The sequence below is a fragment of the Ochotona curzoniae genome, unplaced genomic scaffold (assembly GCF_017591425.1).
Source record: "Ochotona curzoniae isolate NIBS_2020 unplaced genomic scaffold, NIBS_Ocur_1.0 scaffold_461, whole genome shotgun sequence".
Lineage (NCBI taxonomy): Eukaryota > Metazoa > Chordata > Mammalia > Lagomorpha > Ochotonidae > Ochotona > Ochotona curzoniae.
The window spans coordinates 12,395,041-12,408,066 of record NW_024467120.1 but is presented as its reverse complement, the minus strand read 5'-3'; the positions used below and the strand labels follow the sequence as shown (position 1 = coordinate 12,408,066).

General features: G+C 47.2%; 5 non-coding genes across 5 annotated transcripts; 3 read left to right on the top strand and 2 right to left on the bottom strand.

Annotated features, from left to right (window-relative positions):
• The first annotated feature begins 2,546 nt into the window (after positions 1-2,546).
• TRNAM-CAU lies at positions 2,547-2,619 on the top strand. Its single transcript has one exon. It is a non-coding gene; the product is annotated as a tRNA-Met (tRNA).
• A 1,958-nt stretch (positions 2,620-4,577) lies between these two features.
• Positions 4,578-4,650, bottom strand: TRNAK-UUU. Its single transcript has one exon. It is a non-coding gene; the product is annotated as a tRNA-Lys (tRNA).
• Positions 4,651-8,620: 3,970 nt separating this feature from the next.
• TRNAL-AAG lies at positions 8,621-8,702 on the top strand. The gene has a single exon. It is a non-coding gene; the product is annotated as a tRNA-Leu (tRNA).
• Positions 8,703-12,333: 3,631 nt separating this feature from the next.
• Positions 12,334-12,405, top strand: TRNAQ-CUG. Its single transcript has one exon. It is a non-coding gene; the product is annotated as a tRNA-Gln (tRNA).
• A 515-nt stretch (positions 12,406-12,920) lies between these two features.
• TRNAL-CAA lies at positions 12,921-13,026 on the bottom strand. Its single transcript has 2 exons — positions 12,989-13,026; positions 12,921-12,966 (listed from the first exon to the last, which is right to left on the bottom strand). It is a non-coding gene; the product is annotated as a tRNA-Leu (tRNA).

Below are 13,026 nucleotides of genomic sequence, written 5' to 3'. Positions count from 1 at the left end.
AGTTCAGAGTTCGGGAAGGGTGCATGGAGTCGGCGATAAAGAAGGACCAGGATATCGTTCTTGTCTTTGATAGAGTGCTGCAGGTTGAATACAGTCCAAAGGCACATTTACCTGGACTTTTGGTTCTGCTTGTACCAAGCCCCAGATTCCCAGTGTCACTTGTACGTGAAAAAATCAAGCTGAATCTCTCTCTTTTTAATCCTTCAGGGATACGTGTTTCCTCCTTGCAAAGAGGTCATGCTAATGTTTTCTATATCCTTCTAAGTTTAGTACCTGTGCTGCCAAAGCTTGCACGAGTTGAATACCATTTCAACAAAACTTTTGAGCAGTGAATGTTCAGGACTTGTCAGCAACAGCAAATTTTAAGGCTTGTAGGAAATAGTATCTAACATCCCACAAAAATCTTTCCACTTTGTAAAAGCGGGAAGTGGAAAGCTTATTTTGGTTGATCAGCTCCTTGCATTCAGGTCTGTGATGTTTATGTACTCATCATGTCATAGACTGATGCGTCTATCACTCCAAGTACCCCAAGGCACACCGACTACTGAATATCATCCTAAGTTAATCAAGGAAAGCAGCTTTAAAACACAATGATGCTTTGGACTTGTGACCACTTTGTTTCCAATAGATTGTGCTTTCACTGAAGAAATTTAAAATATTGGGCCTGGCTATAGTTTCATCTTGCATTCTCTGGGATCCTGTGTGGTTGTCAGTTCATGTCCTAGCTGCTCAACTTCCCATCCAGCTCCCTGCTTGTGGCCTGGAAAAGCAGTCAAGGATGGCCTTGGGACCCTGACCGATGCCACTTGGGGCCTTGTGGGAGATCCGCAAGGTGCTCCTGGCTCCTGGCTTCAGATGGGCCCAGTTTGGGCTGTTGCTGCCGCTTGCGGGGCAGGGCGAATCAACAGGTGGAAGATCTTCCTCTCTGTCTCTCTTCTCCGTATATCTGACTTTCCAATAAAAATAAAATTAAATTTTAAAAAAAGGAGAAGAAGAAGAAATGAAAAAGATCCTGTTCAAACTTGGCTGCTTTTTTCTAATGCCATTTATATTTATACATTTATTTATTTTGGCTTTCTGAAGAGTCTTTAAAAAGAAGAAAAGAAACACTGTTTAGGTGTACATGGTCTTGTCACAACCTATACAATATTGTCAAATACAATTTACGGGACGTCATTCAGATACTGCACTAGACCTCAACAGATTAGAGCAAAGCAGAACGGAACAATTTATAGTGGGTATTAGGGACATGGTGCAGAGAGAGAAGAAATGTGGAACAAATTCACACCCAAGTTGAATTTATTAGAGATTAATAAACTCAAAGTGGTGGCACCTGCCGGGGCGTGGAGGATGTGACAGCATGGCAGAGGTCCCGTCCTTCAGCACGCTGGACTTTTTACAGTTTTGGGGATCTGGGCTGTTCCTAGAGGTGGAGGAATTCCAAGAAAAGGAAGGAGTGAGGACCAGGCCCAGCTTTTCTTGCCTCCCTGGAGGCAAGGTGGTTGTAGGGAAATGCTGAACCTGGGGTTGGGAAAACTCGTCCCTCTCACTCAGCTACAGGCAGGCAACAGCAGGGACGCAGGAGGCAGCAGACACGCACCCGCTCACCTCGTCTCCGAGTCTCCGCACTCCGAGGGGCGCTCGTCGAAGACCCCAGGGACCTGAAAAAAGCCGGATTAGGAACCTCAGCGTCAGAACCCCAGACGCCGGATAACGCCAGCCTAGGCCGGACGACGCCAGCAAGGGAAGTGCTTCTTACGTGATTTGTTCAGTTTTGTTTCCTCTCAGACCTCCACCCCCATCACCGAAAACCTGGTTTTTCATAGCCCCGGACTAGCCTCTCCAGAGGGCTGAGACGCCGAGGGCAAAGCCCGGGAGAGCGCAGCACCGGCCCCTCAGCTCCGACGGCTGCTGCAATAACTCCGGGGCTTGGAAAGCTCCCGGGGAGCCAGAAATGAAGGGTCGAGTTGCGGCAAGGCCCCCTCATCGCCGGACCAGCGGACTTCCAGAGGCGGCACCAGGACCACAGGTGGGTCCCTAGGGGACCGCCTGCAGGGGCTGAAAAGTCGGTGATGTTGGCGCCGAGATGACCTTCCAGGGTGTGAGAGAGGGAGCAAGCGAGGGAGGCAAGGGCTGGAAACCAGGCATTGAGCCGAAGACAGATCCCGTTTAAGGCAGGCAGCAAGTGGACACTTCCTCGGTGGGAAAGATGAGATACATGGGAAAAGAGAGACGTCGAGGGCTGAAAGTGCGGGTTTTCTTCCTTTGCCGTGGAGAGGAAGTAGCTGGATACAGCTGCAGGTGGCCGCTCACGTTGCTCGGCAGCAAGTTTCGCAGATTTTCCATCCGAGGTGAGAAGTCAGGGCGATCAGTTTAGAGGGAGGGGTTCCAGCAACAGCGGGATCGGCAACAAGTTTTCAGGTGTTGGAGCTTTTAATACATTCCAGACGGACACTTCATTTTAGAAACAAGATAAAAATTAGGTGGAACAGAAGTCAAAGTGCAACCGGGGCTAAAATATTGTGATGAAACAACATGCATCGCCTGCCTCCTTAGCGCAGTAGGCAGCGCGTCAGTCTCATAATCTGAAGGTCCTGAGTTCGAACCTCAGAGGGGGCAGCTATGTTTTGCCTTCCGTACGTCAACAGCACCAGGTGCTTGTGGTGACTGCTTGCCTGTCCTTTCCAGTGGAAATCTCTTTACTGTCAACGCGCAATACAGTATGTTAATTCCCTGTATTTGGTTTCTTTAAAGAAAAAGATGGAAAAATAAATGACTGTGAGTATTTAATTTTCCCGCACATTTTATTTCTCTTTCTATGAACAAGAGTTAGAGATGGAGCAATGGAGAGCATAACCAGGTGCACGTGGAAGATATGGCAGCCCATCGGAACTTGCAAAGGACACCTGGTACCACAACAGAGGACAGAGCACAGAACAAATCAATCAACTACCCCAGCCAAGTGTTAGCAGTGAAAATCTGGGCGAACAGAGGTGGACTATGTCAACCAGTGGATTCTGAAGTGATTTCATCATGCTTGGAATGACGAGACTGGCAGCAAATCAGAACAGTTGATCTACCAAAAGCACTTGAGCAGGACCCTCGGAGCATGGCCCACATCGAAGACCTGGGATGGGTGGGAGGCTGGGTGGGGCTTCTCCCTTTATCTCCCCCTTTACCTCAGATGCAGAAAATGTAAATAAATAAATAACACATTAAAAAAAATAGCTCTCAAGGCTCTCTCAGCTATTCTGCTGCAGACTTGAGGAAGCCTTTAGGACCCTTAGCTTCTTCTTCCAGAAACTTCCATTTGCACAGTTAGAGTGGTTTAGTAAAAGATTTGTGAGAAGCTAAGAACCAGATTGCCTGGCTGTTCAAGAGGCTCTTCAGAGAATGTTGAATCCTGTTGGAGCCATCAACATCCAGAATTTTTTCATCTCTGCTGTAGAATCAGAAATTTTTAAAATATATCTTGGACTTTTCCAGGTTTGCAGTACTAAATCAAACCGCCCAAATGCCAGAGATGTTCCAAGCCACAATGTAAATACACGACAGTCACATTAATGATTGGCAGCATACCCTTCCAAGGTAAAATAAGCAGTAGCAGAGCAAGCAATTCACAATCAGATTTTGCTCTGTGCAGCTACAAGAGTCACAGCAACAGCAAAATATCAGTGGTCGTAATGCCACACTAGGATGGTCTGACATACTCATCACCAAAATGTGAAACCAAGGCAAAGCCAACTTGAAGTTCTTCTGTTAGTCTGTGTTTTCCAGGGTTGGAAGCAGAGTGCTCTGACCATAGCACGCTGGCTTCCTGAGTAAGCTTACCATCACTGATCGGATGAGGTTAGTTCTGTTTAATTTCTACATTGTTACTTTACTGAATTTAGATGTCCATACCATCCTCCTCAGCTACTTATCTCATTTATCAGTAAGCTTTGTTTTAATTTTTTTAAGATGCATTTCTTTTTCTTTCTTTTTTTTTTTTTTTTTTTTTTTTTTGAAATGCAGAGTAACAGAACAGAGAGCTAGAGACAATAAGATGTTTCATCTGTTGATTCACTCCCAAAATAGGTAGTCCTCAGCTACTTTCACAGGCCATTAGCAGGGAACTAGATGGGAAGTGGAGCAGTGAGGACTACAACCTGTGCCCACATGGGAGGCCGGCAGTGCAGGTGGAGGCTTAGTCTGCATGCCACAGTACCAGCCCCAATAATAATTCTTGAAGAGGTCACTTCTATTTGACTCCAGGAGTTGCTATGGATGGTGAAACTCATCCAAGCAGGATGTAATAAATTGATCCCTACATTTATCCATCTGTTTTTTAGCTAAATGAGAATTAATAGGCAAATAGATGCATTTTCTGGCACAAACCCATGTACCATAAGATACACTTAAATGTAATTGTTAATATTTTGGGCTATCTCAATATATTAATGTCACATAGAAATACCTTTCGGTACACGAGGCTTTTTTCCCCATTATTTTTAATGTATATTATGTTTTCAGTCGAATAGGTTTAAAGCTGTTTTGCTAAAACTGCACTAGACGCAGACAGTTAAAATAAAGCGGGTCGCCCGAACAGGGACTTGAACCCTGGACCCTCAGATTAAAAGTCTGATGCTCTACCGACTGAGCTATCCGGGCCCCATGGTGGGATCTTGTCTTCCCACTTATTTTAGTGTGAAGAAAAGTGAATGGACAAACTCCCATTTACTGGTTTTTCCTTTTTTCTTTTTTTCTGTTTGGCTATTTTCCGCCTTACTTTTTTTCTAACTTTGTTTTGTTTATTTGTTCCTCTCAAAAGAGATTTAAAAGATAGAGGGAGACATCGAATATCCTCCATCTGCTGGCTCACTCCCCAGGTGGTGGCAACAGCCAGTCTTTGCCCTGGTTGAATAGGGCTCATGCTATTTCTGTCCCCACCACATGAGGGAAAAATTGACTTTTGTCCTTGTGTTACTCGCGCAAATATTTCTAAAAGGGCACTTCAGTAAAAACATAGTTTCCTGAGTATGTCCTTCGACTTCGAAATTCCCATTCTGCTAAGAATGCATTGCACTAAACGCACATCGTATTGGCTTTGTGAACTTGGGCAAGGCTTCTGTTTTCTCTTGGATTTACTCTTTGCCCAAGATTTATGCTTTTTCATGGATAAGTAGCCGGGAAACAAAGAATTCTGTACCATCATTTAAATACCGTCATGATAAATGCTGTCGGGAAAAAAGTTCAGGTTACAGCATGCTGAGAGAAGCGAACAAGTATGCTTCCGTGCCGTGCTTTCCTAAATTCAGGGAGACAGTAAACAAATCCTTGACACGGTGTCTAAGACATGCCAATGGCGCCAAGAAAATTAAGTGTTACCTTTACTAGAATTATAACTGCTCTTGGAAGATAGAAGATCATTTAAAATAGTTTTTGATAGTGCTTGGTTGTGCCGCAAGTTATTTAACTTCTCATCCTTTTTTCTACTTTGAAATTAACACCACTGATTTCTTCCTCAAAGATTGGGCTTACTATAATGATCGTCACGTGATCCGTATTTGACAGTAAGCTCCGGCCGGGGGTGCCCTGCCCACCAGCTGATGGTGGTTGCTCAACCTCCTTTTTGTTCCTTGAAGTTCATGGCTTTCAATCCTTTACCGGGTCTGGGAATTGAGTAAATGGCTGCCTGAATGCTCTGCTGTGCCGTTGCAAATGTGCCTCCAGTAAGCAACCAGCGGCGAGAGGGGCCCCAAGCAAGCAGGTCCCACTTGTGGGCTCTGCTCCCTCCAACCAGGCTGCTGAAAACAGGCAAACATCTACGCAACTACAATAGAAGCTGCAGTGGAAAGCGCTAACACATTCAAGTCTGAATAAAAGGAGGATAGTGACAGAACATTCAAGTGGGAAAGTTAGGCACCTTGTAATCCATTCGCCGTCTCCAGCAGAGCGAGTTGTACAGGGAAATGAGTTCTTTCAGGAACGGATGCTCAGACTGAGAACTGAGGTGTAGCAGTAGTCAGTGGGACAAAACGATGGCTCTGGCCTCCCGCGAAGACCAGCAAACAGAGCACTCAGAACCAAAAGGCAATATGGGGTTCCTGAGTGCAGAGAGCTCGGGAGAGGCCGCGGGTGGAGGGAACAGCGGGGACGCATGCGTGACTGACAGGATCACAGGTTATGACCAACAATTGAGAGTGCAAACTTGCACGTGGCAGTGATAAGAGGGTGCTGAGATGTGCTCATTGAAGTTACAACCTGGGGGGTGGCAGAAAGGATGAGATTAAAGGAAGCTTGCATTCAGTTGACAGCTGTAGGCTAAGAAAACTGCCCACTCTCCTTTCTATATACCGAAGATGAGCCGTCAAGACGTTACAATACACACGTGGGATGTACCAAGTGAGACACAGCAAGCACTTCTCTCTCTTCATGGAGTTTTCTTGTCAGTACGCAGCCAGCTTCATGTGGCCCTAACCTTCTTATCTACAGTCAATGGAGCATCCGGGGAAGTGATTCTTTCTGGTGAAATGTCATGATAAAATCCCGTGGTTCTTCAGCTCAATTACACATTTCCTCCGATGTGATCTTAAGAACTTAAGACATGTGTGGTAGTACCGATTTGTTTGTTTATTTGTTTGGTTTTGGCCAGTCATTGTAACAGCTCAGTGAAGTTCTGTTAGAGGTCTCGTGGCCTCTAGAATTTTGATTCGACAGCAGCAGGAAGAGATGACATCATCAGACATGGTTTGAAAAGATGGTTCAGTTTCCATGTAGATGGGCCAGAGTGAGCCAAGAGGTGATAATAAAACAGAGGCCACTGTGCAGTAAAAGTCCATCAGACGCGACCTGCTGACTTGAGACTGTGGCGAGAAATAGTGTAGAAACACTGGGGGAATGTCTAAAAGGAAGGCGACTTTGGCCCAGACCACCCCACTGACAGAAAGCGATTTGGTGTCAAGCGATTTTGTCCTCTCAGTCATCTGTTACCCAAATAAGTTCTTTCCTTGGAAAGGCAGAAATGATGGAGAATGCGAAAATACACATTGGATCTTTCGAGCGTTCTCCAGAACGCACAGTGCCCATAGCGCTTGCTGTACCCATGGTAAGCCTTGTGGAAAGCCAAGATGACCACTTCTGAGTCATGGAACAGAAACTGGGAGAGGGGTGGACTGAAATGGCCTCCCCAGTGAAAGTCAAAGTGGGATGATGATATCGATACAGCGTACCCTAAAACCCCAGCTCCCGAAGCGTCTGCCAGCTACATAGAGGGTAGATTCCAAACTGGAAAAGACCAGGCTAATAGGGATACAGCTTTGCACAGTGTCCGGCATGGAGCAGGTGCGTAAGCAGTATGCTTTGTATACTGTTCACTCAATGAATGGGCTGCTAAGGGCAGGTATTAGAAGAGTGGTGTCCATCATCACTCGAGTCCAGTGCTTGACTCCAAATGTTAGCTTTCTCCTGTTTCTCTCTAACCCCTTCCTATTAGTTCAAATGATTTAGAGGGGTCCAGTCCACAGAGACAGAAAAAATCCAGTTAAAGAGGCAAGAGGGACATTTAAGTGTCTTGTTCTTATGATATGTTAACAGTGACCTTTTAGTAAGCAAGCCCAGAAGAGTGGTTAAATGCAACTAAATCAATACTTAATAACTATGTCATACTATACCTCTCAAAACCCAGAACTTCCTCCTTCTCTCCCAGGACCCTAGAACTGGTAGCTGCCTGACTGTGATATTTTTATTACATAAGTATTTGAATTTAAAAATGCATACTAGTCAATTTTTGTGGAAAATGCAAGAAGTCAGATTTACCAACTGGCACTGTTTTCCTTACAAAAAAAGTAGCCTTCGCGTTGCCCCCTCTGAGGTTCGAACTCAGGACCTTCAGATTATGAGACTGACGCGCTGCCTACTGCGCTGAGGCAACTGATGGCCTCTTTTGTGCCAAATTTATGTCATGGTAGAAATAACTTCTCAGCTGTATTTCAACAAAAGAAAAAGAACTGGATTTAATGCATGTCTCAAGTAAGCTGGATGACGAAGATCCTCAGGACAAGATAAGCGCGAACTCCCAGCCCATCTCCCACGTGCTGGACAGCCCCTGTGCGGACTTGGACTTGGGTAGAAGTCCAGCATCCGGCCAGGGAGTGGACTGGGACCGCGCGCCCCTTTCCTCCGAGACCAGGGCTTCCGTGCTGCTCCGATTCCTGAATGCAAGCAGGACTTGAACAACAAGGATCGCACTCCTCTCTTCTAGAGAATCCCCACTCCTGAGATGGATTAAAGGGCGGAGAGGGAGGGTCTCCCGTCTCCCTAGACCCCGTGGACGGCCTGGCCCACCCCTGGAGTCCGCGACTTTCCCGGGGTAAGCGGATGGAGCGCCCACGTTGGTGTCTGGGATTCTCGGCCTGTGCGACGCCTTCCTGCTACGTTGGTGACCAGGGGCTAGTGACTACCCCGGTGTTCTTTAAGGGATCGATGCGGAGTCGGGGTTCTGCGGGTTGGATTCGGAGCCAAGCTAGCGGTAAGGAAGGGCTGACTTGCAGAGGGGCAGGGTCAGCGGGAGACCCCCTCCCCACCCCAAGCAGCCAGGTGTGCTGTAGTGTAGGACCACCCACAGCACCGCTAAGGAGGCGGTAGCGTGGCCGAGCGGTCTAAGGCGCTGGATTAAGGCTCCAGTCTCTTCGGGGGCGTGGGTTCGAATCCCACCGCTGCCAGAATGTTCTTTTGCCTTTGTTCTGTCTAAAATTAATGTGCATCCCCCTTACTCAAGTAAATACCCCCACTGCCATTGGGTTTTCACCACCCAAAGATCTCCAACACAGCAGGTGCTAAACCCACTCGTTCCTCAGCACCTACTGTGCACCATGTTCATATATGGGCAGATGCAGCAGTGCCTTCTTATTAAGCAAGTCTCCCTGGATCCACCAGTGACTGGTGCTGGTGGCAGGTCCCACCTCACTCACCGCCCTTTTTTTCTCCAGGTCTCACTTTGGAAGTTGCTTTCTCCTGCTTCCCGCATCCAGTCAGCTCCAGCATCACCGTTAGGCACGGAGAATATTGAGGGAAACAGGGTAGAGGGCACCTGCCCTGGCACAAGATGACAAGGCCAAGGCCCCTGCAGTGGGCAAGCTGGTACAGCTTCTACTCTGAAGAGATCAAAGGTGAACGAGCTCTGAGAGACTGTTACAGAACACAGGAGATCGAATAGTTAGGATGGAGAGCGTACAGATTGCTCCAGATAGTGGCAAAAAAACGATATTTACTTTGAATAGTCCCCTTTGCTTTCTTAATTAAACCAAGTGGATATTCCTTTCTCAAATAAGTGGTTTCATGAGTGAATGTTTTTTAAGTTCTAGTCTTGAAAAGTCCGAGTTCTGCAAAGGAGAAGCAGGCATGCTGGCCCGTGTGCAGCAGTCCTCAGCTCAGCCATCTCCTGCCTGGCAGCCTCTCCTCTCACTCGTGTTTCCTTTGACCATTCTATTGGCACTGGGCATGCTCGGCTAGCACGCAGCCCATGTACCACACATACTTTGGGGGAAGCTTCCTATAACGTTTGCTTTCCCCCACACATGGTACATTCTGTCTATAGGTACACAGAACCACTTCTGCTGCTAGCTTCAGTGAATACATACATGAAAGAATGTGATTCTAATTACTGCAATGAGGAACATATACAAGACTGAGAATCCAGGAAGACCACAAATTCATCCATTTTGTACAGGGCTTTCCACTTTGAAATCTTTCTGCGACACTCCAGCTGAAGTGGGAAATACCCCTACCAAGTGTGCCACACGCACTTATTCTTTCTGGACTCTGCTGCACAGAGTCCATTGTTGTCTGATTCATAAGGAAACTCACTGGTTCTGGATTGTGGGGCTCAGGCATCTGTTCTTCCAGCCATTCCCCTCAACGGCCTTCATGGTTGCAACTCACCTTGGGAATAACTGTGTGCAACTCTAAGGAAAAAATACAGGCTTCTGAACTCCAGATTCAAGAATCAATAACCCACCCCACGGCCATCTCCTACATTTTCCAAATTTCACAGCTAAAAGAATACCTGGTGCTAACAGTGAAAAAAAAAAAAAGTCATCTCAAGCCTATTTATCTATCCTCCAACGACAGTTGAAGGCCTCTGAATAGTAAATTTTTAACATTCTGGTTTGTTTGTTTGCTTTGTTTTTTTAAGAATCAGGGTAGTCAACCTGATGGGGGTCATTAAGGTTGCTCTGAAGAGGCCACAACACCCACTGGCATGCATGAAGACTGGGTCTGTGGCAGGCAGCCTGGCTGGGCTGGGCAGCACCCATTGGTTCACATGAGATACATGATTGGGGAGGAACTAACCAGGCACAGCTGCATCCACCTGTATGAGCACTGGCTGGTGCAGGTGACAGACTGAACATGATCCTGCACTGGTTGGTACACGTAATAGTCAAGTCTGGGGTGACCCCAGGCAAGGTTTCTTGGGGAACTCCCTTACTACACAGCCAAATGTAGACCACGGCCACAGGAAGTATCATAGAGTGTGTGGTCCAACCTTGGAATGCATGCATCAGGACTGGGCCTCCTCCGTTGCTGATGCCTATGCAGTGGACAGCATGTCCAGATGCACATGGGAGAATATGACAGCCAGCTCATCCAGGCTAGCCGGGGACATTGAGTGCCTCATAACAGGATGGGAAGCAGAACAGGTTGGATAATTCTGGCCACGCTTGCCGCACGTTTCTGGGTCTGTGGCTGCCCTAAGGTGGACTTTGTCAACCAATAGACCTTGGAAAGATCTTCTCAACCCTGGAGCAACGAAACCAACAATCTTTTCAGAACTACTAAAACCACTCAAGTAACTTCCTTGGGACACTCTTCCTCACAACAGGGTTTCTAAGGTCATCAAATGATCATTCCCTATCCCCCACTGTGGGAGATCTTCTCTCCTCCCTGCAGTTATAAGAAAAACAAAGACTGAAACATTGCTCTCACCCTCCTTCCATCATACCTGACCCTCCCCATCCTAGTCAGAGGCCCACAGGGACATACATTCCTATTAACTATGTAAACAATTTTTAAAAGGAAATAAATAATAATAGAAAAAAAATAATCAAGATGACAGTTCATAGAAGCAAAAGACGCCACCTGTGCTACGATGAAAAATAAAGTGCCTCCTTCAGCTGGAACTTAAACCATCTTTAAGTCCAAAAGGGAAACAGAGAGTTTATGGTGGGAGGTGTGGACTCTGAGGAGCAATTGATAGTCAAGTAGCTGGAAGTCTTTGAATTTCACTGGTTTCTTCCTCAATTCCCAAAAAGATAAATGCAGATAAGTGCAAATTTATGAACAGCCAATTTGTGATGACACGATACAAGGACAAACGCCAGAAAAAGATTTGAGGGTTCCTCCCTCAAAAACGTAGCCTTCTGGAGACTCCCAGAGGCACATGGGACATACTTGGTGGCTAATTAATATTTGCATGGTAACAGAAGTCGTGCATGCCTGAGTATTTCCTCTAGCTGTGCCACAGTCCTGTGGAGTCTATTCACTACCTGTTGCTCTTTTACTAGGTGAGTAAACAACCCCTCTTAATTTTGTTAAGATTTGGAGAAAACAAATGATGCTCTTCCTTTATCATCCACCGGGAGAAGAGACCTGTTAATAGGGTAGAGGTTGTCATTAGACTCAAAAACCTTACAAAACGTCTAAAATGATGCCTTCTCCCAAGGACCCCCTCAACTGAGCTCATTCCACTAAGCTTCCGTAAGCAGAAGCCCCCGGACTACCGCTGAGCGCCCCTAGACCCGGCACTTGGGACATTCTGCAGGGGAAAGGCATGGATATTTCAACTTCAAGCCCATAATCAGAGCTGAGGGAAGTGCCCGGACACTCACAGGTGGTTTTGTAGGCCCTTGCGGGTATCCCAGGATGAGTAACCCAAGTGGCAGAAGGAAGATGGTGTGTGTTTTTAAATTCTGGCCCTTTCGAATGGTGCGACTAAAATCCCACGTACCAAGTCGTCAGCTGGAAAAGAAAAGCAAGCCAACATCTCCAGGTGTAACAATATTCACGGACCGGGATTCTGCCCTGCCCGTAAGATGGAGGGAAGGAAACCCGGGAAGCAGGCTGTGGCGACCCTGCCCAGGCCTCCGCCCGCCCCTGCGCTGGGCATTTCTGTCACCCCGCTGAGGAAACGTGCAGATTTCTACCCGGAACAAGAATGGCAGTAATGGTAACAGCGACAGCACCCCTCCCGACCGGCCGGGTCTTGCAAGCCGGGCTTCCGGTTCTGGCCCATCCCGGGTCACGGGGCTCGGCGGGAGCCGTGAGGGGCACGGTGTAGACGGCCCTCACAGGGAGGGTTCCATGGTGTAATGGTTAGCACTCTGGACTCTGAATCCAGCGATCCGAGTTCAAATCTCGGTGGAACCTTCCGAGGTCCTCCTCACTTTTGGCCACTGACACGGACAGTCCGCATTTTTTCTTCTCTGACAGCGAGGTAAGAATAAGTGGAAATAAATGATAGCTAATGCTGCGGATGACCCGTTCCCCCCGAGCAGTCTGCGATTCACCGTTTCCCCGCGTGCTCGGCCTTCGTTCTCTCGCGACGTTTGGTTTCCGACTCTAATGAACCATCTAGAGCCCCGGAAAAGACGTGTTTGTGTTGTTTTAGTTGGCATTGGAAAGGATAAGATACCATCCCCGATCATTGATGTAGTTCGACAGCAAAAAGCGGGCCTCCCTTTTCCCCGTGTGTGAGGACAGAAGGGGGATGGGGTTGTGAAGGAACTGAAACATTTACCTCACTCACTTCCCTCCACACCTCGACTCTCTCCACCTTAATCAGAGGCTGACGTGGGTATGCATCCCTCTGAACTATGTAATCGATATTAAAAATAAAATTTAAAAACGTTTTTAAAAGAAAAGCAGAAGGCAAAAAACGTATGTGTCAGAAGTGGGATTCGAACCCACGCCTCCATTCGGAGACCAGAATCCTCAACGAGAGGAAGCAGAGCTTGAGTCTGGCGCCTTAGACCACTCGGCCATCCTGAC